This window comes from Ranitomeya imitator, chromosome 1 (genome assembly GCF_032444005.1).
Source record: "Ranitomeya imitator isolate aRanImi1 chromosome 1, aRanImi1.pri, whole genome shotgun sequence".
In the NCBI taxonomy this organism is placed as follows: domain Eukaryota; kingdom Metazoa; phylum Chordata; class Amphibia; order Anura; family Dendrobatidae; genus Ranitomeya; species Ranitomeya imitator.
Genome location: NC_091282.1, coordinates 703,762,439 through 703,786,534, shown reverse-complemented (window position 1 = coordinate 703,786,534; position 24,096 = coordinate 703,762,439). Strand labels below are relative to the sequence as shown.

At 47.2% G+C, this 24,096-nt stretch overlaps 1 protein-coding gene and 1 pseudogene across 1 annotated transcript in view; one reads left to right on the top strand and one right to left on the bottom strand.

The window, feature by feature from the left end:
- The window catches only part of LOC138643049 (carbohydrate sulfotransferase 9-like), a 150,758-nt gene that overhangs the window by 31,757 nt on the left and 94,905 nt on the right, over positions 1–24,096 (bottom strand). The gene's annotated exons all lie outside the window — the stretch shown is intronic.
- On the top strand, positions 2,747–4,281 carry LOC138657530 (posterior protein-like; annotated as a pseudogene).

Below are 24,096 nucleotides of genomic sequence, written 5' to 3'. Positions count from 1 at the left end.
TTGTAGCCAATTTGAAAACGATCTGGGAATCAGTCTATATCTCCGCTTCTCCTCATCCTCTTTCTTAGAGTCCTCCCTTCTAGGTCTGTCCAAGTTAAATCTCTCTAGGGGTAATAGAGAAAATATTTCTATGTACTCCCCCTTCCAGATTTTTTCCCTAACTTCTTGTTTTAAGTGTGCCCCTAACGGGCCTTCAAAGCAGACATAAACCTCCCCCCTAGCCGCATCGTCCAGTTGGGACATCCTCCTTTTCCTTATCCCGCGAAGCTCCTTCACCTGACGCATCAATCCCTGACCCAGGCCCTAAGGATAACACCGGTGCCGCTCCACCATTCTCCCTTGATGAGCACCCACTGTTTGACGCACGACCCGCACTGCTGGACATCCCCATAATCTCAGTCAACTCTCTAGACCCCTCAAACGATCCCGTATTTCCCAACCAAGCTGCTGACCCCCTGCTAAGCCCGAACCCCCACAAGCCCGCTAGCTCCCCTAAACCTCTAAGGATTAAACCCATACCCCCACTAGCGACTCCCGAAGTAATATCAGTATTCCTAGCCTCAGGGGAAACTATGCCTGGCATATTAATCATAGGGAAAATGTTCTCACCTAGCTGCCTGGGTGCTCTGAGCCCAGCAGCCGAAGATCCAGCTCCCAGCCGAAGGTGTCCTGAATCCAGTCCGGCCTGATCCGCGATGATGACCGCCGAACTCCTGGCGGCCGTATCCGTGTGCTGGCGACCTGGCAATGCCGTCGACTTCCCTGGCGCTGCAGATGGGGAATAGGCCGAGCCAGCATCCTGCCGCCCGCTGGAAGATGTGTGGCTCCTTGCCACCGATACGTCCCTGGCATTGCCTCCCGAAGCAACGGAATGTCGCCTGCCAGAAACTGGAAAACCCTGGCCACCACCAGCAGAGGGCGCTGCTCCTGGAAAATCCTGGCCACCACCAGCAGAGGGCACAGCTCCTGGAAAATCCTGGCCACCACCAGCAGAGGGCGCTGCTCCTGAAAAATCCTGGCCACCACCAGCAGAGGGCGCTGATGCTCTGATAACGCCGGAGCTGTGCGCTGCTGAGGGCCACACACTGCTGGCAGAGCCGGCCGGCTGCCTCCCGCATTGTCCCCGCCGCTGAGGGGCCACCGCACCTGACCCCCGTCTACTCAGCTCTCGCTGCCTCCCTCGCTGAGCGGCGCCAGCAGACGTGCTGGCGGCCGCAGTTTTGGCTCCTGCTCCTGTCGCCCCTCGCCACCCGGTCACAGAAGGAGGGGAGGAAGGCTCCACCCCCCCGTGTAGGCCCCGCCGCTCTGGAGGATTCCTCCTGACGCTGCGCTGTGAGGTGGAGGGGCCAGCGCTGCTTACCGGAGGGTCCCCGGAGGGACTCCTGTTTCGGCGCCGGGCCCTTGGGATCACTTCGGGGCTTAGGCGCGCCGGAGGCCTGGTCCTTCGCGGCCGGGGCCCGTCCTGCTGTTCCTGGGAAGATGCCTCGGATGTACCCTGGAGGAGGCTGTTCACCGAAGCATTCAGCCAGTCGGTCCCCTGAGAGCTGCCTGCCGTCCGGAGATGCTGGAGGATCGCCTCAACATCCATGCTGGTTAGTGTAACGGCGATTCCTCACCTAAAATGGATGCCTGCGTGAGGAGCGTGCCCCCTTTTATGTGCCCCCTCCCCGCAGTCCCTTAGTTCCACCCCCTACATTCAAAAGATGCCATTAAGCCACCCCTCGTATTCTGATTAACCCTTACCTCTGTACCCCATCTAAACTGCTCCAACTCCCTAGGTCCCACGTAACCCCATCATGGCAACCTCCCCTTAAGTGCCATGGGCCCCCCAGTACGGCCTTTCTGGATCGCTCCTGCATCGTTCTGGTGTTGCTGTGTTTGACGTCTCCTAGCGACCTAAACAGCGACGCTGCAGCGATCGGCTCGTTGTCTATATCGCTGCAGCGTCGCTTAGTGTAACGGTACCCATATGCTTCAATAGGAGATCACTCTTGGCCTGGATCTTGGATCTGTATTTGATCAAGTGCATAAGATACTGTCAGCCAGATATTGGTAAAGTCACAAGACTCTAGTATTGGAGTGTGACTGCCTGAGGGAAGATTGTATTCAATCTGAGTCCCTGTTTAGTGAAGTGATATTCACTGGTTTCTGTGATGTGTTTAGTTAATTTGTAATTTCTGTTTGAAAAGTTGATTTGTTTATTTTTATTTGTCCTCTGTGAAAATAGTTAGAAATAATTAACCTCTGCTCAGTTTAATGCTTGTGCAGATGATGCATTGACACATCAGTTTAATGACCCAATGAAACAATGTGAAGGGCAGAGTGAGAACAAGATAACAAGAGTTGTCGAAAAAAGAAAGCAAAGAAAGCGAAATTAGCAAATGTATTGTGTATGTTGTTGAAAATGAAAGGAATTGCAGAACAAAAGGAATTGCACTGGTATTCAGAGAAAGCTCAATTAAGAGGTGAGGTGGACAAAATTGAACAGGAAGTCAGTATGGCTATTGCTAGTGCTGAAGATCATAGTTGTGAATGTGGAAATCTAAGGGATGAGGTAGACAATATGATTTACCAAAATTGTGAGTTAGAAGATAAGCTCGAGGAGTATAAGGAAATATGTAAACTTAGGGAACAGTGAATTGCTTTGCTAGAAGAAAAGGAAGCAAAGTATAACAATGTTAGGACAATACTTAGAAATCAGTTGCATGATGCTAATGTAAAACTGGAACTAAAAGAACACGATAATATGTCTTTGAAATCACAGAAAAGTACTAAAGTGAATAATCATTGCTGTAATCAAATGTGCAAATCTAATGACCAGGAAGAAAGAGACTGGAAAAGGGGGGAGGAGCAGCCTGTATGCACTGCTGATAGCCCTGAAGGTAACCCAAATCAGTGTTCCTCTCTCTTTACTCCTGAGTCAGGTAAATTGAGGCAAATGAGGGAGAATTCACTTATAAATAGCAGCAATCAAGTACATTGCACAACACTCACCATACAAGAAAAGACAAACCTATGCCAGATATTAGGGAAATTTGACACAAGCGCATCAGCCATTAGTCTCTCCAATAGGATAGATGCTAGTGACACAATACAATCTAGGTAATAGGGCTGCGTGTGCATTACTTCGGGTATGGCTCCCATCCCAACTCTGTGAAAAGTTGCAGCCTCCTGTAGGATATCACAAAGGATTGTCTGCAGATCTTGGATGCAATTGGGGAAATGCTAGTGACAGAATGGAAGAATTAAAGAGAGTCATGGGAGGACGAGATACAAGAGGTACTAATGCCTTAGAAAATGCAAAACTAAATAGAGGAGATGATCCAATTATTTTCTGCAGTGAATATTTGACATTATAGCGTTTTACCTATAACTGCCCTGACATGTCTCCTGGTGATAACAGTTTTCTATATTCAATGGCTAAAGGTACCGTCACATTAAGCGACGCTGCAGCGATCTAGACAACGATCCCGATCGCTGCAGCGTCGCTGTGTGGTCGCTGGAGAGCTGTCACACAGACAGCTCTCCAGCGACCAACGATGCCGGTCCCCTGGTAACCAGGGTAAACATCGGGTTACTAAGCGCAGGGCCGCGCTTAGTAACCCGATGTTTACCCTGGTTACCAGCGTAAACGTAAAAAAATACAAACACTACATACTTACATTCCGGTGTCTGTCCTCCGGCGCTGTGCTTTCCTGCACTGTCAGCGCCGGCCAGCCGTAAAGCAGAGCGGTGACGTCACCGCTGTGCTTTACGGCTGGCCGGCACTCACAGCCAGTGCAGGAAAGCAGAACGCCGGGGGACAGACACCGGAATGTAAGTATGTAGTGTTTTTTTTTTTAACGTTTACGCTGGTAACCAGGGTAAACATCGGGTTACTAAGCGCGGCCCTGCGCTTAGTAACCGATGTTTACCCTGGTTGCCAGTAAAGACATCGCTAAATCGGCGCCACACACGCCGATTCAGCAATGTCTGCGAGAGGTCTAGCGACGAAATAAAGTGCTGGACTTTCTGCTACGACCACGATGGCACAGCAGGATCCAGATCGCTGCTGCCTGTCAAACTGAACGATATCGCTAGCCAGGATGCTGCAACGTCACAGATCGCTAGCGATCAGTGTGACGGTACCTTAACAAATGCACCTTTGTTGACTATCCAACAAAAGTTGCCTTGAGGAATGCAAATTCCTATCAAGCCTTTGTAAATATATTGAACGAATGGATTCAGGACACGAGTCATGACAGCAAGCCCCAAAGGCGAATCTCAGATAGTCAAAAATGAAGGCAAAATAAGGTTTGTTGGGAAATGTTATAGATGTGCATACACAGGTGACACTATGAAAGAATGCAGAAGTAGTAAAAGAATTATCAATAATAGACCTTTTATTGATAGGAAGCAAAATCAAAAACAAGAACCAAATGCAAGTAATGGAAAGCATAGTCTTCCTGAAGTTACATTACATGGCCCACTTCTGGAAGAGCTGAGGAAGATTGGAAAGGCAATGTCAGGAAAGCCAGAGGAATAAAATATCCCACCTCCAACTAATCCTTATGTAAAACAATAGGGATGTCAGTCCCCAGTGTTGTCCCTAGTGAGTCAGCTTAGCAGGGACAAAGGCGGGAGACTCCTTATTCAGGGTACAGTAGGGGGCCATCTTACAAACATCTTAAGGTACCTTCACACATAACGATATTGTTAACGATATCGTTGCTTTTTGTGACGTAGCAACGATATCGTTAATGAAATCGTTATGTGTGACAGCGACCAACGATCAGGCCCCTGCTGGGAGATCGTTGGTCGCTGAATAAAGTCCAGAACTTTATTTCGTCGCTGGACTCCTGCTGACATCGCTGGATCGGCGTGTGTGACACCGATCCAGCGATGTCTTCACTGGTAACCAGGGTAAACATCGGGTAACTAAGCGCAGAGCCGCGCTTAGTAACCCGATGTTTACCCTGGTTACCATCCTAAAAGTAAAAAAAAACAAACAGTACATACTTACCTACAGCCGTCTGTCCTCCAGCGCTGTGCTCTGCACTCCTCCTGTACTGGCTGTGAGCGTCGGTCAGCCGGAAAGCAGAGCGGTGACGTCACCGCTCTGCTTTCCGGCCGCTGTGCTCACACAGACAGTACAGGAGGAGAGCAGAGCACAGCGCTGGAGGACAGACGGCTGTAGGTAAGTATGTACTGTTTGTTTTTTTTTACTTTTAGGATGGTAACCAGGGTAAACATCGGGTTACTAAGCGCAGCCCTGCGCTTAGTTACCCGATGTTTACCCTGGTTACCGACATCGTTGGTCGCTGGAGAGCGGTCTGTGTGACAGCTCTCCAGCGACCAAACAGCGACGCTGCAGCGATCCGGATTGTTGTCGGTATCGCTACAGCGTCGCTTAATGTGAAGGTACCTTTACTGAATACAGGTGCTGCTGTCAGTTTAACTAATCAGAATTTGAAGATAGATCCTAGTGGTAAACAGATTTTCCTGAGAGGTTTTGGAGGACAATTAGTATCTTCAGAGCAATCTTTGCCAGTAAAGGTACCGTCACACTAGACGATATCGCTAGCGATCCGTGACGTTGCAGCGCCCTCGCTAGCGATATCTTCCAGTGTGACAGGCAGCAGCGATCAGGCCCCTGCTGTGCTGTCGCTGGTCGGGGAAGAAAGTCCAGAACTTTATTTGGTCGCTGGACTCCCCGCAGACATCGCTGAATCGGCGTGTGTGACACCGATTCAGCGATGTCTTCACTGGTAACCAGGGTAAACATCGGGTAACTAAGCGCAGGGCCGCGCTTAGTAACCCGATGTTTACCCTGGTTACCATCCTAAAAGTAAAAAAAAACAAACACTACATACTTACCTACAGCCGTCTGTCCTCCAGCGCTGTGCTCTGCACTCCTCCTGCTCTGGCTGTGAGCGTCGGTCAGCCGGAAAGCAGAGCGGTGGCGTCACTGATCTGCTTTCCGGCCGCTGTGCTCACAGCCAGTACAGGAGGAGTGCAGAGCACAGCGCTGGAGAACAGACGGCTGTAGGTAAGTATGTAGCGTTTGTTTTTTTTTACTTTTAGGATGGTAACCAGGGTAAACATCGGGTTACTAAGCGCGGCCCTGCGCTTAGTTACCCGATGTTTACCCTGGTTACCAGCATCGTTGGTCGCTGGAGAGCTGTCTGTGTGACAGCTCTCCAGCGACCAAACAGCGACGCTGCAGCGATCCGGATCGTTGTCGGTATCGCTGCAGCGTCGCTAAGTGTGACGGTACCTTAAGGCTACGTTCACATTTGCGTTGTTGGGCGCAGCGTCGGCGACGCGATGCAACGCAGCCAACAACGCAAATACACAACGCAGCGTTTTGCAACGTATGCGTTGTCATAAGACCCTACAGATCAAGAATTTCGGCGCAGGGAAAACGCTACAAGAAGTGTCCTCTGTGCCCTGTCTTGTGCGTCTATATGATGGATGCGTCGTAAAACGCAGTACAACGCATACCGGCGCATGTCCATGTGCCCCCCATGTTAAAGATAGGGGCGCATGATGCATGCGTCGGTATGCATCGACGACGCTGCGCCCAGCAACGCAAATGTGAATGTAGCCTAACAATAAACCTAGGAAATCTATGTGTTGAGCATGGCTTATATCTTTCATCAACACATGAAGGTACCATTATTGGGTCAGATGTTATGAAGGAACATGGACTTATTGTGGATTTGTGCAACTGGATGTTGTGGAGAAGATCACGGTATAGAGGCTGTTTAAAGATGGTTACTGACAATTATGGTATTGATTCAATCAAAAGGGCAGAATCTTTAGATTCAGCTATGCTTTTGGGAACAGATGATGAAATATTGGCTGACATCTTGTGGCAGCATAACAATGTGTGGGCAAATTCAAAAACCCAATGTAGAAAAGTGTCTAACATGGTGGTGATGGTAGAGGGTCCTGATCTCCCTCCCCAGAGACAGTATAAAATACCACCAGAAGCAGTCCCATACATTAAGAGAATACTGGACGATTTACTAATTCAAAATGTCATCAGGGAATGCCAATCCACCAATAATGCACCCATATGGCCAGTTAAGAAACCAAATAATTGGCTGAGTCATCTACCTGCGATTCTAATGGCAATACTGGGAATGGATGCAAAGAGCACTGCAATCACCCCTTATCAACTAATGACTGGTAGAGTAATGAACCTTTGCCATCCTGCAGATCGCAAACTTAGTACTCCCATGAGAGAAAGTGCAGAGAAGGAAAAATTCCTGATAGTTACAGGACCAAGTACAAAAGAATTTAAATTTTGCAGCTGCTAATATGGCTCCAAAGGCAAAGGAAGAACCAGGCAAGCCACCAATAAAATTAAAACTAGGTGACAGGGTGATGGTAAAGAATTTTGTACCCAAATCTTCATGGGATGCAAATTGGATAGGACCTTATGTGGTAACTATGACACTGAGTGAACAAGTGGTAAAAGTTAAAAGAATAGATAAGAAAAGCGTCAAATGCATGAAAAGGAGATATATAGAAAAGTGGGTTCATGCAGATCAGTGTAAACGGATATAACTGATAAGAATTTGATGCCGCTCTTGTTCTTGTTTTTCAGGATCCTAAATGAAGAGTGTATTCAAAGATGGAAATTTCTGGATTCTGGATATGAGAATTGCAGCAATTTTGTTGACAATTGGAATCATCAATGCTATGGAATCAACTGACATTGAACACTCTGGAGATATCGATCAGGGTATATTACCCAACGAGGAATATGGGAATGTATTATTTACCGTATATACTCGAGTATAAGCCGAGATTTTCAGCCCAAAATTTTGGGCTGAAAGTGCCCCTCTCGGCTTATACTCGAGTCACGGTAGCGGTGGGGTCGGCGGGTGAGGGGGAGAGGGCGCTGAGGTATACTTACCTGACGCTCCCCCTGTCGTCCCACGGTCTTCTGTGCTGCAGCTTCTTCCCCTCTTCAGCGGTCACGTGGGACCGCTCATTAGAAAAATGAATAGGCGGCTCCACCTCCCATAGGGGTGGAGCCGCGTATTCATTTCTCTAATCAGCGGTGCCGGTGACCGCTGATAGAGAAAGAGGCTGCGGCACCGAAGACCAGCTGTGACAGGCAGAGGGAGCGTCAGGATCGCTGGGACTAGGTAAGTATGTAATATTCACCTGTCCGCGTTCCAGCCGCTGGGCGCCGCTCCATCTTCCCGGCGTCACTCCGCTCTCACTGTTCAGGTCAGAGGGCGCGATGACGCATATAGTGTGCGCGGCGCCCTCTGCCTGATCAGTCACTGCGCAGAGATGCCGGGACCGGACGCAGAGGAGCTGCAATCAAGAGAGGTGAGTATGGCATTTTTTTTTTTTTATTGCAGCAGCAGCAGCAATGGCAGAGCTTTCTATGGCACAGCTATGGGGCAGTACTGAACGGCACACAGCAGTATATGGCAGCTATGGGGCAGTACTGAACGGCACACAGCACTATATGGCAGCTATAGGGCAGTACTGAACGGCACACAGCAGTATATGGCAGCTATGGGGCAGTACTGAACGGCACACAGCACTATATGGCAGCTATGGGGCAGTACTGAACGGCACACAGCACTATATGGCAGCTATAGGGCAGTACTGAACGGCACACAGCAGTATATGGCAGCTATGGGGCAGTACTGAACGGCACACAGCACTATATGGCAGCTATGGGGCAATAATGAACGGTGCAGAGCACTATATGGCAAAGCTTTCTATGGCACATCTATGGGGCAATAATGAACAGTATGGAGCATTATATATGGCACAGCTTTATATGGAGCATCTTATGGGGCAATAATGAACGGTATAGAGCATCTATTTTTATTTTTGAAATTTACCAGTAGCTGCTGCATTTCCTACCCTAGGCTTATACTCGAGTCAATAAGTTTTCCCAGTTTTTTGTGGCAAAATTAGGGGGGTCGGCTTATACTCGGGTCAGCTTATACTCGAGTGTATACGGTACACACCCTGACATAACCATTGATGCAAATAGCGACTATAAAGACAATGGTGTTAAAAGTAGGACAGTAAGACTGATACCAGAGGGTAAAAAGGTACCTGGGAGATATTATCAGGGTACCAGCAATCAGTATAGTGTTGTCTTTTCTTTTGGGAGAGTCAATCATAGCTCTAGTACCCAGAGGTTAACATATATGGAAGGAGTACAAAATATAGATCCAGAATCACTACAGCCATTCATGAGGGATACAGTGTATGTAAATGAAACTGGATACTGGTTGGGGGAAGAGTCTAAGTTACCCAACAAATATGAGGAAAAGGGGATAGATTTGGGGTTTTTTAGTGGCAACTTAAAAGAAGGAGAATATTTATTTGTTTGTATGTGGTAAATATTGGCATAATAATATACTCCCAATGTTCAGGCCAAAAAGGATTACCCTCACATATTGTGAGGCATACATTGGAGATGCTACAGAGGTTGAGATGTCAGTTCAGCAAGGGCCAAATTTTATAATTGGTTCACTGTCTGAGCCATATATGCTATAGAGAAATGGTTGGTTATTGGGCATGTGGAACACCAGAAATAGAGATAGGTGAGATGCACATTATTGATGCCGCTCCAGATTAAATTCACCCATGTGTCACCATCAATGAATCTGACAGCAGTCAGCAGACATTGTACTTAGAACAGGAACACCCTTTACAGGTCAACCTAGATTCTACTCAAACAATTGCTAGTGACGTTCAATATGCGTTTGTCACTTGGCGAGTTAATATCTCCCTATGGCTGAGAAAAACCTACTACCCAATTTGTGCAGGATATACACTAAATCATGTACATGCCCTATATAGATGGTTTACTAATAAAAATGCAGGAAATCAGATAAAACACAATCACAAACTATTTAATTCAAAGAATGACAGAGGGCAAAGAGATACTTTCAGCACACTGTTGGGAGGATTAGGAAAAGGTATGGGTGTCATTAATGAAGTTGATATCAGTAGTTTAAGGACAAAAATAGCAAGAAAGGTTTTGAAATGCAAAGAGAAATCAATGATATAATTAATAATTTGCAACAAGATCATGTAAACACTTATATCGGAGTAGCAAAAGATTTCATCCAACATTTTAAAGAATTAATGGAAGATACGTTGGCAAGAAGTAGGAATATGTCCTAGGCTCTAGTCTCTACACAAGGACAAATGGAATTATCAACTAACATTAAGGTAGCAGTACAATCTATTTATGATGGACAATGGCCATTTGAGTGGTTGTCTCAAGCCACTACTGTGTTACCTGAACTCATGAGTTGTACACATTCAAAATGGTGGGTGAACGCATGGGTTGGGTGCAACAACTATGATTTTGAGAAATGCTATGCTTCTTCATTTATTCCATATACTAATTCACCTTTAGAGCTCATATATAAAGTTAATTCAAAAGGTATTTTAACTGGAGATTCTACATTACTACACCCTAGATTAGAACATCCTCAAGTAATTAGGAGAAATGGAAAGTGGAAACAGGTTGACACTTCTCTATGCATACAAAGGAACCATAATGTTCTATGTATGCCAGGACAGTTTAGGTTAATTGAAGACAAGTGCTGGAATAATTCATCCACTTGTATTCTAGATGGGGAATCAATCTCAAAAGACAAAGCACCAATCTTATATCTAGGGCATCAAAGAGCTTGTTTCTTTCTCCTAAGTACCGCCAATGTATCTATAACAACACAACATTGTTATGTAATGACATCTGTAGCATGGTGCACTCTTAGTGGAGTTACAAAAATCCAGACACCTAACTGGGATTATGTAATTCCTACTATTGCTAATCTGTCAATTGATCTGAAATACCACACTCCAGTTAATTTGCAAGCCTTAAGCCTAGGAATAGGGAAAGAACTCGGAGAATGGTTGGTAAAATTTAATAGGGATGAATATTTATTGATGAAGCTTAATCAAGAAAAGGCAAATGCCACAATTCTATTACATCATGACCAAAATGAACTAAAGGAAGTTACCCATCTGTTGGAAAATAATGCTAAGGGTTATTGGTGGGAGGTAATTTTTGGTCATTCAAATGCAGCAAATGGCATACTGAATTATTTAATCCACCCGATTGTTATATTGCTTATTGTTTCTGTAATTCTAATCCTTTTACAAGTCTATATGTGCTGTGTTACCCGTTACCTATATAGGAAAATTCTGAGTTTAACTGTGAAAGGACAAGCCAATGTCAAAATTGCATCATGTGATACAGATGTACAAATGCCCATTGAATTAAAAGAAATTGTAGTATGTGGGAACTGTGGCAGAAGAGGGCACAGTAAAAAAGGTTGTTTGATTCCAAAACGAAACCTATAGGTAAATCCTAGTACGAAATTGGTATCCTATCACAAATTATGAAATTGTTTGTTTTCTATATGATTTTTGTGTGATGTAATGATCCTATGTATACTTTGAAGTGTATTTTTTTCATGCCTCTTTCAATGTCCTAATAGAAATCAAGTTATAACAAAGTTAATTTTTTTTGGAGTGAATGTTGGCAGCTGGTGAGTGAATATGTCAAGAGTAGACTCCTTGCCCTAAGAAGAATCAACTACAGTGGTGAAGAGGATTCTGGATTTGTGGCCCTTTAACAGTTATATGTGTCCTTCAGACAAGGGGGGTATGTTGGAAGACAACATGGACAATGTGCGTACCATAGAAATATATTGAATTTATGAGTGCTGAATATGTTCAGGATTCTGTTGATGAGATAAACCAGACACAAGACTGTAAACCTATTAGGCGGTCAGGCCTGTGTTCTTTTTTGTGATGTCCTTTGTTTTAGTGATAAGGCAGATGGTGCATCTACCTACGAATTGAATATTGGCCCTAAAGGTACCTTCACACATAACGATTTTGTTAACGATATCGTTGCAACGTCACGCTTTTTGTGACGTAGCAACGATCCCGCTAACGATCTCGTTATGTGTGACAGCGGCCAACGATCAGGCCCCTGCTGGAAGATCGTTGGTCGCTGGGGAATGATCCGGACCTTTTTTTGGTCGCTGATCACCCGCTGTCATCGCTGGATCGGAGTGTGTGACGCCGATCCAGCGATGTGTTCACTTGTAACCAGGGTAAATATCGGGTTACTAAGCGCAGGGCCGCGCTTAGTAACCCGATATTTACCCTAGTTACCATTGTAAAAGTAAAAAAAAAAAAAAACAGTACATACTCACATTCCGATGTGTCACGTCCCCCGCCGTCAGCTTCCCTGCACTGACTGTCAGCGTGCCAGCCATAAAGCAGAGCACAGCGGTGACGTCACCGCTGTGCTCTGCTTTACGGCCGGTGCTGACACAGTCAGTGCGGGAAGCTGACGGCGGGGGACGTTACAGACATCGGAATGTGAGTATGTACTGGTTTTTTTTACTTTTACTTTTACAATGGTAACTAGGGTAAATATCGGGTTACTAAGCGCGGTACTGCACTTAATAACCCAATGTTTACCCTGGTTACCCGGGGACTTCAGCATCGTTGAAGACAGTTTCAACGATGCCGAAGTCTTTCCCCTGATCGTTGGTCGCTGGAGTGAGCTGTCTGTGTGACAGCTCCCCAGCGACCACACAACGACTAACCAACGATCACGGCCAGGTCGTATCGCTGGTCGTGATCGCTGGTAAGTCGTTTAGTGTAACGGTACTTTAAAGCCTAATGGAGGATACAGGTATACACTGTGGAAATCTTGAATGAATAGCCTCTATCCTGTTTGAGACCTATCATTATCTACATATGTACACAACTCCAGTGGGTTTCCATTATAAGCCAGTGGTCCTGAGATAAGGTACCTTCACACATAACGATATTGTTAACGATATCGTTGCAACGTCACTTTTTTGTGACGTAGCAACGATCCCGCTAACGATCTCGTTACATTTGACAGCGACCAACGATCAGGCCCCTGCTGGGAGATCGTTGGTCATGGGGAATGATCAGGACCTTTTTTTGGTCGGTGATCACCCGCTGTCATCGCTGGATCGGTGTGTGTGACGCTGATCCAGCGATGTGTTCACTTGTAACCAGGGTAAACATCGGGTTACTAAGCGCAGGGCCGTGCTTAGTAACCCGATATTTACCCTGGTTACCATTGTAAAAGTAAAAAAAAAAAAAAAAACAGTACATACTTACATTCTGATGTCTGTCACGTCCCCCAGCGTCAGCTTCCCTGCACTGACTGTGAGCGCCGTCCGGAAAGCAGAGCACAGCGGTGACATCACCGCTGTGCTCTGGCTCTGCTTTACGGCCGGCACTGACACAGTCAGTGCGGGAAGCTGACGGCGGGGGACGTGACACATCAGAATGTGAGTATGTAGTGTTTTTTTTTTAACTTTTACAATGGTAACCAGGGTAAATATCGGGTTACTAAGCGCGGCCCTGCCCTTAGTAACCCGATGTTTACCCTGGTTACCCGGGGACTTCGGCATCGTTGAAGACAGTTTCAACGATGCCGAAGTCTTTCCCCTGATCGTTGGTCGCTGGAGGGAGAGAGCTGTCTGTGTAACAGCTCCCCAGCGACCACACAACGACTTACCAACGATCATGGCCAGGTCGTATCGCTGGTCGTGATCGTTGGTAAATCGTTTAGTGTAACGGTACCTATAGACATCCTGCCTTCGGCCTATGGATATGTATATTGCTACACAATGACTGTGGTGTTTGGGTGATAAACCATTGTTCTTTGAATGGACATCTTGGAGCCATCCCAAATGGGGTTGCAGCATCCTACACAAGAACTTTCTTCCCAAATACTAGGATGCCATCTGCAGGAAGGTGATGATTACTGCAGCCAATGACAATGTTCAAATTGCCAATGACAATGTTCACATTGCCGGAAGATTATTGGACATTTGCCACAGAAGATACCAGAAGCAAGGGTGGAGTCATGGCTTGTATGTGGATGTTAAATATTGGTATAAATGGAGGAAGAATCAAGTCTCTCGCTCTCTCTCGCTCTCTCTCTCTCATTATTACCATGAAGAATCCTTCACACGCACAGAGCCCCAGCAGCCCGCACAGACCCCCGGCAGGCCTGTACAGACCCCCGGCTGGCCCACACAGTCCCCCAGCAGGCCCATACAGACCCCCGGCAGGCCCGCACAGACACCCGGCAGGCCCGCACAGATCCCCGGCAGCCCAAACAGAGCTCCGGCAGGCCCGCACAGACCCCCGGCAGCCCGCACAGAGCCCCGACAGGCCAGCACAGACCCCCGGCAGGCACGCACAGACCCCCGGCAGCCCACACAGACCCCCGGCAGGCCCGCACAGACCCCCCACGGTCACGCACAGACCCCACCCGCACACACACACGCAGTCTCTGATTCCGGTATCCGATATCGCAAAAGTATCGGAACTCGGTATCGGAATTCCGATACAGCGAATATCAGCCGATACCCGATATTTGCAGTATCGGAATGCTCAACACTACTGGTGACATTGTACACAGGATCGTTATATATAGTATGAAGTGTATAGTGTCAGTGTACAGGTAACACACTGACTCACCAGTGACGTCTCTAGGTGAAGCCCTTCATCTTTGCATTTCTTCTTCATCCAGCACAGACCGCCGTCACTTCTTCCAGCCAGGGCTCGTCTCTGAAGGAAATTACACAGTTATCTAGAGTTCCACTTGCAGAACACATAACTTTTTTTATTTCCCAAATTCTAAACAACACCAGATGAAGAAAAAAGGGGACAGTGTTGCGCTGCACAGTAACAGGACCGCCTCCCCCATTTTAAATACTATCCTCAAAAAATAAAATAAATAAGTAATAATATCCCCCATCCTGGTCCCGTGTGTCTCATTCCTGACTCCAGCCATATGTTCTCCTGCCTCCACGTGATCTCCCCATCCTGCCCCATCTGTCCCATGATCCTGCCCCATTTGTCCCATGATCTTGCCCCATGATCCTACCCCATCTGCCCCATGATCCTGCCCCATCTGTCTCCATCATATCCATCCTGCACCATGATTTTACACCATCTGTCTCTATCCTGCCCCATGACCCTGCACCATCTGTCTCCAGCCTGCCCCATCTGTCTTCAACCTGCACCATGTTTCCATCCTGCCCCTTGTGTCTCCATCCTGTCCCCTGTGTCTCCAATCCTACCCCATGTATCCATTTTACCCCTTGTCTACATTCTGAACCCGTATCTCCCATCCTGTCTCCATCCCGCCCCTGTGTCTTCCATCCTGCACCCATATCTCCCATCCTGCCCCTGTGTCTCCATTCTGGCCCATGTCTCCAATCCTGCCCCATGTCTCCAATCCTGTCCCCGTTTCTGCAATCCTGTACCTGTTTCTCCCATCCTGCCCCAGTATCTCCCATCCTGCCCATTTGTCTCCTTCCTACCGGTGAAGCATATTGCTTTAAAAAAAAATCCTGCCCCCTGTGTCTCCAATCCTGCTCCCTGTCTCCATTCTGCCTCCGTGTCTCCCATCCTGCCCAGTGTCTCCATTTTGCCCCTTGTCTACATTCTGCCCCTGTATCTGCCATCCTGTCTCCGTGTCTCCCATCCTGCCCCATGTCTCCCATCCTGCCCCTGTGTCTCTATTCTGCCCCGTGTCTCCAATCCTGCCCTGCATCTCCATTCTGCCCCATGTCTCCATTGTGCCCCGTATCTCTATCTTGCCCTGTGTCTCCATTTTGCCCCGTGTCTCCATTCTGCCCCGGTGTCTCCAATCCTGCCCCCATGTCTCCAATCCTTCCCCCTTGTCTCCATTCTGCCCCGTGTCTCCAATACTTCCCCCGTGTCTCCAATCCTGTCCCCGTGTCTCCAATCCTGTTCCCATTTCTCCCATCCTGCCCCAGTGTCTCCCATCCTGCCTCAGTGTCTCCCATCCTGCCTCAGTGTCTCCCATCCTGCCCCAGTGTCCCTGTGTCTCCATTCTGCCCTGGGCAGGATGGAGACACATGGTCCATTTGTCTCTATCCTACCGGTAAAACATTTTGCTTTAAAAAAAATCCTGCCCCCTGTGTCTCCAATCCTGCCCCCTGTCTCCATTCTGCCTCCGTGTCTCCCAACCTGCCTTGTGTCTCCATTTTGCCGCTTGTCTACATTCTGCCCCCGTATCTCCCATCCTGTCTCTGTGTCTCAATCCCGCCCCCTGTCTCCCATCCTTCCCCGTATCTCCATTCTGCCCCGTGTCTCCATTCTGCTCCGGTGTCTCCAATCCTGCCCTGTGTCTCCATTCTGACCCCGTGTCTCCAATCCTGACCCCGTGTCTCCAATCCTGACCCCGTGTCTCCATTCTGCCCCAGTGTCTCCCATCCTGCCCCAGTGTCTCCAATCCTGTCCCCGTGTCTTCATTCTGACCTCGTGTCTCCAATCCTGTGCCCTTGTCTCCAATCCTTTCCCTGTGTCTCCATTCTGACCACGTGTCTCTAATCCTGACCCCACGTCTCCAATCTACCCTCGTGTCTCCAATCCTGCCCCGTGTCTCCATTCTGACCCATGTCTCCAATCCTGACCCCGTGTCTCCAATCCTGTCCCTGTGTCTCCATTCTGCCCCTGTGTCTCCAATCCTGACCCCGTGTCTCCAATCCTGACCCCGTGTCTCCAATCCTGACCCCGTGTCTCCAATCCTGTCTCTGTGTCTACCTTCTGCCCCCATATCTCCCATGCTGTCTCCGTGTTTCCATCCCGGCCCCGTGCCTCCCATCCTGCCCTTGTGTCTCCAATCCTGCCCCGTATCTCCATTCTGCACCCGTGTCTCCATTCTGCCCCCGTGTCTCCAATCCTGTCCCGTGTCTCCATTCTGACCCCGTGTCTCCAATCCTGACCCTGTGTCTCCAATCAGGTGCCCGTGTCTCCATTCTGCCCCAGTGTCTCCCATCCTGCAAAAGTGTCTTCCATCCTGCCCCCGGGCAGGATGGAGACACATGGTCCATGTGTCTCCATCGTGTCGGTGAAACTTATTGCTTTAATAAAAAAAAAATTAAAAAAACAACCTTTTTCTCACCTTGCTGCGCTCCTGCGGCGATGATGATCCCTCCAGACATCTCAGCGCTCACTCGCCGGTGAATGAGAATGACGTCATATAGCCGGCGACATGCGCGCTGACATCCGATTGGCTGGCGGCTTTAACTATTGCCGTGCGGGCCAGGTCCCGGAAGGCAATAGAGTTTAACTGAACCTGAGTCTTGGATGCAGGTTCAGTTACTGAAGCATCAGGGTCCTGCCACAGGGGCCCGAAGGTCAGAAGAGACGGAGCCCGATGCGGGCCCCCTCTGGTTTTCGGGCCCCATATGCCAGTCAGGGCAGTAATGCTCTGATGGCGGCTCTGCCCACTTCACCAATGCATACGCCGCCCCGGTAAGCTATGTTCAGACTATAAGATGGACCCAATTTCGCATTACTTTTTATTTCCTATTTCCATTCTCTAAATTTGGGGTGCATCTTATAGTCTGAAAATATGGTAATAGTTGAATTATGCAAGGATAACCATATAGAGGGCCACACCTAAGGAAATATAAATGCTCAAAATGATCTAAAATAACCCAAATATTTTTAGACCTTCTTTTCCTGTCAAAAAAGCTGGGGTATTAACATTAATTAGGGACGTTTCTTTTCTCTTAATTCAGGAAATCACTGATACCAACGGACGGATTTCATATATTAAAAGGAACCTGTCAGGAGGATTGTGCACAGTAACGTACAGACAGTAGGTTAAACAGACTAATGGAAAACGTATATCAACACCAAAAAGGTACTCTAATATTAATCTCTTTCTGACCTCGGATGGGATAGTACGTCTGAGGTCAGATACCGCGCTTTGATGCAGGGCTCCGGCAGTGAGCCTGCATCAAAGCTGGGACAAGTCAGCTGTTTTGAACAGCTGAAATGTGCCCACAATAGCGGCGGGTGAAATCGCGATTCACCCGCTGCTATTAACTAGTTAAATGCCGCTGTCAAACGCTGACAACGGCATTTAACCGGCGCTTCCGGCCAGGCGGCCGGAAATGAGAGCATCGCCGACCCCCGTCACATGATCGGGGGTCAGCGATACTTCTGCATTGTAACCATAGAGGTCCTTGAGACCTCTATGGTTACTGATGCCGGCCTGCTGTGAGCGCCACCCTGTGGTCGGCGCTCATAGCACACCTGCATTTCTGCTGCATAGCAGCGATCTGATGATCGCTGCTATGTACCAGAGCCGATCGCGTTGTGCCAGCTTCTAGCCTCCCATGGAGGCAATTGAAGCATGGTAAAAGTAAAAAAAAAAGTTTAAAAAAAATGTGAAAAAAAAAATATATATAAAAGTTTAAATCACCCCCCTTTTGCCCCATTCAAAATAAATCAATAAAAAAAATCAAATATACACATATTTGGTATCGCCGCATTTAGAATTGCCCGGTCTATCAATAAAAAAAGGATTAACCTGATCGCTAAACGGCATAGCGAGAAAAAAATTTGAAACGCCAGAATTATGTTTTTTTGGTCGCCGTGACATTGCATTAAAATGCAATAATGGGTGATCAAAAAAAGTATCTGCACCAAAATGGTATCATTAAAACCTCCAGCCCTCACCCGACCCCAGATCATGAAAAATGGAGACGCTACGGGTATCGGAAAATGGCACAATTTTTTTTTTTTGTTAACAAAGTTTGGAATTTTTTTTCACCACTTAGATAAAAGAGAACCTAGCCATGTTTGATGTCTATGAACTCGTACTGACCTGTAAAATCATAATGACAGGTCAGTTTTAGCATTTAGTGAACCTAGTAAAAAAGCCAATCAAAAAACAAGTGTGGGATTGCACTTTTTTTGCAATTTTACCGCACTTGGAATTTTTTTCCTGTTTTCTACTACACGACATGGTAAAACCAATGATGTCGTTCAAAAGCACAACTTGTTTTGCAAAAAATAAGCCCTCATATGGCCATATTGACATAAAAATAAAAAAGTTATGGCTCTGGGAAGGAGGGGAGCGAAAAACGAACACGGAAAAACGGAAAATCCCAAGGTCATGAAGGGGTTAATGGGAGATTTTAAGATTATTCCGGATAAAAATTTAGATACTTCAGCAACATCCAGAGTTCATAGGTTAACCTTAAAAAATTGACAATAAAAGTATTAACTATACAACACATTTAGATGAGTGATGGGCGAGCACTAAAATGCTGTATGTAAGTCTATGAGAAACTTGAGTATTTTTCCCGCGGCCCCCCCAGCGGTCTGCAAAGGGACTAGAAATTGATGGGAACGGGAACAGTGCTCAAATGACATGGGGACCGCATGGGGAAGACCCCTGGAAGCATTTCTGACTCCCAGGTCACTGCTGTGAACAATGTTGTTAGAGTCTTATGACACTTTTACAGACTCAGAATAAAAATGGATTTTCCTGGGAATCATGTTTAGGAACATTTCTTTCCATGGTAATGATTTGTATATAAGGCAAAATAAATAACCAAAACCAAAAATGCTCCTCCACACCTTGGGCTATGTTCACACGTTTCAACCAAGACAAATGCATTAACTGGGAAATGTCATTTTAACATTTTACAACCTTATCTGGCCATGTGGTGTGTGACACATCATCAGACCCATCCTTTATCATTTAAGAAGGAGGGACTGGGAAAGTCAAAGTCTATTTCTATAGGGCCATCAGGCAGCCTTTACTTTTCTTAAAGGGCCAGCAGTTGGCCCTCACTATTCTCAGAGAGCCATCAGCCGGCTATGCTTTGTTGTTCCCATTTAAGGCTGCCGTCACACTATCAGTATTTGGTCAGTATTTTACATCAGTATTTGTAAGCCAAAACCAGGAGTGGAACAATTAGAGGAAAAGTATAATAGAAACATATGCACCAATTCTGCATTTATCACCCACTCCTGGTTTTGGCTTACACATACTGATGTAAAATACTGACCAAATACTGATAGTGTGACGGCAGCCTTATTAAACAGTGGGTCTCCTATCATGTTATTGCGTATGCAGTGGCACGGCTGCCAAAAATTTGGATGCACCCCAATACCCCTTTGAAGAGACGTACAGGAGGGCCTCCTGAAAACAATGTTAACATTATTAGGAAGTGGGTCTCCCATAGTGTTTGCCTATGCAGTGAATGCAATGGCTGCCAAAAATTTGGAGGCACTCCAATGCCCCTTGGAAGAGACGTAGAGGAGGGTCACATAAAAAAAAGTTCCCATTATAAAGGAGCGGGTCTCCAATACTTGTAATGCCCATGCGCTAAGTTTATGGGCTGACAAACATTTGTCCACGGTCACCCTGGTGATATGATGGTGGAGGTTGAGGAGGAGGACAACAGCAAATAGCCCAAATCAGGAAGCGTATACCCATGTGTGGGTGTGAGGAGGTGCATGGGAATAGACCTCCGAAAAAAAAGACACAGGATTTGACTTTATGTTACGCTGCTATCATTCGGTGGTGTTCAGAAGTCTGGCCCAATCCAGCCCTTATTTATTTTTATGAGTCAGCCTGTCAGTATTTTCAGCTGACAGGCAGATGTACTTTTCAGTTATAATTCCACCAGCGGCACTAAAAACCCATGCTGACAAAACGCTACAGGCAGGGCAGGCCAGGACCTCCAATGCATAGAGAGCCAGTTCATGCCACATGTCCAGCTTGGATACCCAATAATTTTAAGGCACAGAGGAATCACCGAGGACTTTGGTACGGTCAGCAAAGCACTCCCTCAGCATCTTCCCAAACTTTGCACTCCTTGTGAGAGTACCCTGTGCCTCAGGGTCACTGCGATGGGAGGGTCTGAGAAAACTCTCCCAGAACTTTGCCAGTGTTCCCCTGCCACTGCTGGATTGGAGTGTCTCCCTCACTTGTACTCCTTGGTTTTCCAACGACCCTGCAGGTCCCTGGCTTCCCCGGCGCTGGCAGCTTCTTCCTGTACTGAGCGGTCACATGATACCGCTCATTACAGTAATGAATATGCGGCTCCACCTCCCATAGAGCTATTCTTAAGCACAACATTGACGGTGCAGAACACCGAGTGCTTAATTTTATATTACCTAAGGTGGTGGATAGCACAGACTGAGTGGATTACCTGGAGCCGGGCAGTTGGGGGGGTCCTTGAAGTTGGTTACAAATTGGTCTGGGGGATCCATTGGGATATGGATTCCTCCTTTTGGTATTAAGTATGGTTCTGGATCTGGTGCAATGTGGAGGGTTGTTTCGGCAAGGGTTTGGTCGGATCCTCAGGAAGTTCAAGTGAACATTGGAACCCTGTGGTTATGGTTCTCCCGAGCCAGTGGGGTAACGGCTGGGAGTAATTGGTACATTTTATGTTCACTTTATGTTTGGTAATCGCCAGATCTTATGAGCTTCAAGGACTCCTCCCAGCGAGCTAAGGTTATTTATGCTTTGTTGGGTTATTGCATGTTTGTTTTAATAAAGGTGTGTATTATTAAAAAAAAAAAGCACTTATTTGTTTCTTTTTTAGTGGTTCCTTGAAGCTAATTATAATTTGGTCAGTAGGGGTAACCATCTCAGGTATGGACCCTCTGTTTAGGGGGGTATTCATCATAGTATGACCCCTTGTGTGGAGGAGTAAACATCTCGGGTATGGCCACTGTTTGGAGGGGTGTACATCATAGTATGACCCCCTGGTATGGAGGGATAACCATCTTGGGTATGGCCCCATGGTGTGGAGGAGTGACCATCGCGGTATGGCCCCCTGGTCTGCAGAAGCATTTATATCTTACAAGACCCTGTTATGGTAAAGTCCCTGTGGTCATGGCAATCATATTCTACATGCATACAAATTGGGTGTTGGACGAGGTCGTGAATAGTACCTGGACAGGTTATATGCCTGGGGTGTTTGACAAGGTCCTGAATTGTACCTGGACAGGTCATATGCCTGGGGTGTTGGACGAGGTCCTGAATAGTACCTGGACAGGTCATATGCCTGGGGTGTTGGACGAGGTCCTGAATAGCATCTGGACAGGTCATATACCTGGGGTGTTGGACTACGTCCTGAATAGCACCTGTACAGGTTATATGCCTGGGGTATTGGACTGACGTCCTGAATAGCACCTGGACAGGTCATATGCCTGGGGTGTTGGACGAGGTCCTGAATAGTACCTGTGACTTGAGAATGCTGAGGCACAGATTTTGACTGTTTATATTGACCAACTCCTATTTCTTTCAAGGTTGTTGTCTGGACAATGCAGTAATCTGGGGCATTAAACTGAAGAGCAATGTACTTAATATGGGTGCCCTGGAGTCAGTGGGAGTGACTAAGGGAAGCATCCCGATGCCCTTGAGCCAGTGGGAGCGCCTAAGGGTGAAGAAATCAAGTGCATTAACACGAAGGGCGATGTGCCTATTTCCAATGCCTTTGTCCCAGTTGGAGAGGGTTAATGGTATACGTTATCAAGTGCCTGTAAAGCAATTAACAATGGCATGGCAAGGTTATTAGTAATGCCTTTGTAGACTTTTCTGCTATAGGCTTATTTCATTTACTATGTCCAAATATTACAGAAATTATTTAAATTATTTAATGATCGGTTATAATGTCAATATTATATTGTGTATGGCTTTTAATTACTCTTTGTTTATAGTATCTTTCTCTTTATATACACTCATCACTTTTTGGGTAGTAATAGTAAGTGGGTTTAAGAATTGGTTACTGCACAGCCCAGCTACTGTATGTAATGGTGGTTTCTAGAACTAAAATCTGTGAATTAGTGAGTTATTAGAGCTGGCTACAATACATGCGGTATAATAGTTTTTGAGGCATCACAGATGTCATTATACAGGTAATACATACATGCTAGCCACCTTAGGGAGAGACCGAAAAGCCAACCAATTCCAGCCCTGTGCTGATGAGGGCCTAAAGCCCGAAACACGTGTCCACAGGTAGGAATTGGTTGGCTGTGTAAATTTAGAAACTAATCCGCAGCATTGCACGCTTGGCGATTCCAAGCGCTGTGGATTAGACAGGGGTGGAAAGAGATGATTTGCATAGCTCCGCCTACTGCAAAGGATTCTGGGTAAACCTGCTATTCTTTGTATTATGCTGCTTGCAAGTACTTTCCGTTTCAGGAAAGCATCCACTATTATACAGGTAGTCAGACTGTGGTTACCCCTTTGTTATGGTTTAGTTTCTGCATTCCCCATTATAGGATCCACATTGTAGTATGTTTAGCGGCTGGTATTTTGCTGTAGTTACCATATTATCGAGCAATAAAATTAATCTGTTGTAGTCCTGGAATTTTGTTCCTTATATGCACAGTCTTTCCATAGCATGCAGAACTGGTTGATTACTTTATTAGGCATGGGTGATGGGGGTCGAGTCCATTCAATGTGTCAAATGGCCTCGCTGGTGGCGGTTTAGGGGGGCCCACAGGAAAATAGAGGTGACAATGGGGGAGGGGACACACAGGAAAATAGAGGTTACACAGTGGGGGAGGGGGCCCACAGGAAAATAGAGGTGACACAGTGGGGGAGGGGGCCCACAGGAAAATAGAGGTGACACAGTGGGGGAGGGGGCCCACAGGAAAATAGAGGTAGCACAGTGGGGGAGGGGGCCCACAGGAAAATAGAGGTAGCACAGTGGGGGAGGGGGCCCACAGGAAAATAGAGGTAGCACAGTGGGGGAGGGGGCCCACAGGATATTGGGTGACACAGTGGGGGAGGGGGCCCACAGGAAAATAGAGGTGACACAGTGGGGGAGGAGGCCCACAGGAAAATAGAGGTGACAATGGGGGAGGGGACACACAGGAAAATAGAGGTGACACAGTGGGGGAGGGGGCCCACAGGAAAATAGAGGTGACACAGTGGGGGAGGGGGCCCACAGGAAAATAGAGGTAGCACAGTGGGGGAGGGGGCCCACAGGAAAATAGAGGTAGCACAGTGGGGGAGGGGGCCCACAGGAAAATAGAGGTAGCACAGTGGGGGAGGTGGCCCACAGGATATTGGGTGACACAGTGGGGGAGGGGGCCCACAGGAAAATAGAGGTGACACAGTGGGGGAGGGGGCCCACAGGAAAATAGAGGTAGCACAGTGGGTGAGGGGGCCCACAGGATATTGGGTGACACAGTGGTGAAGGGGGCCCACAGGAAAATAGAGGTGACACAGTGGGGGAGGGG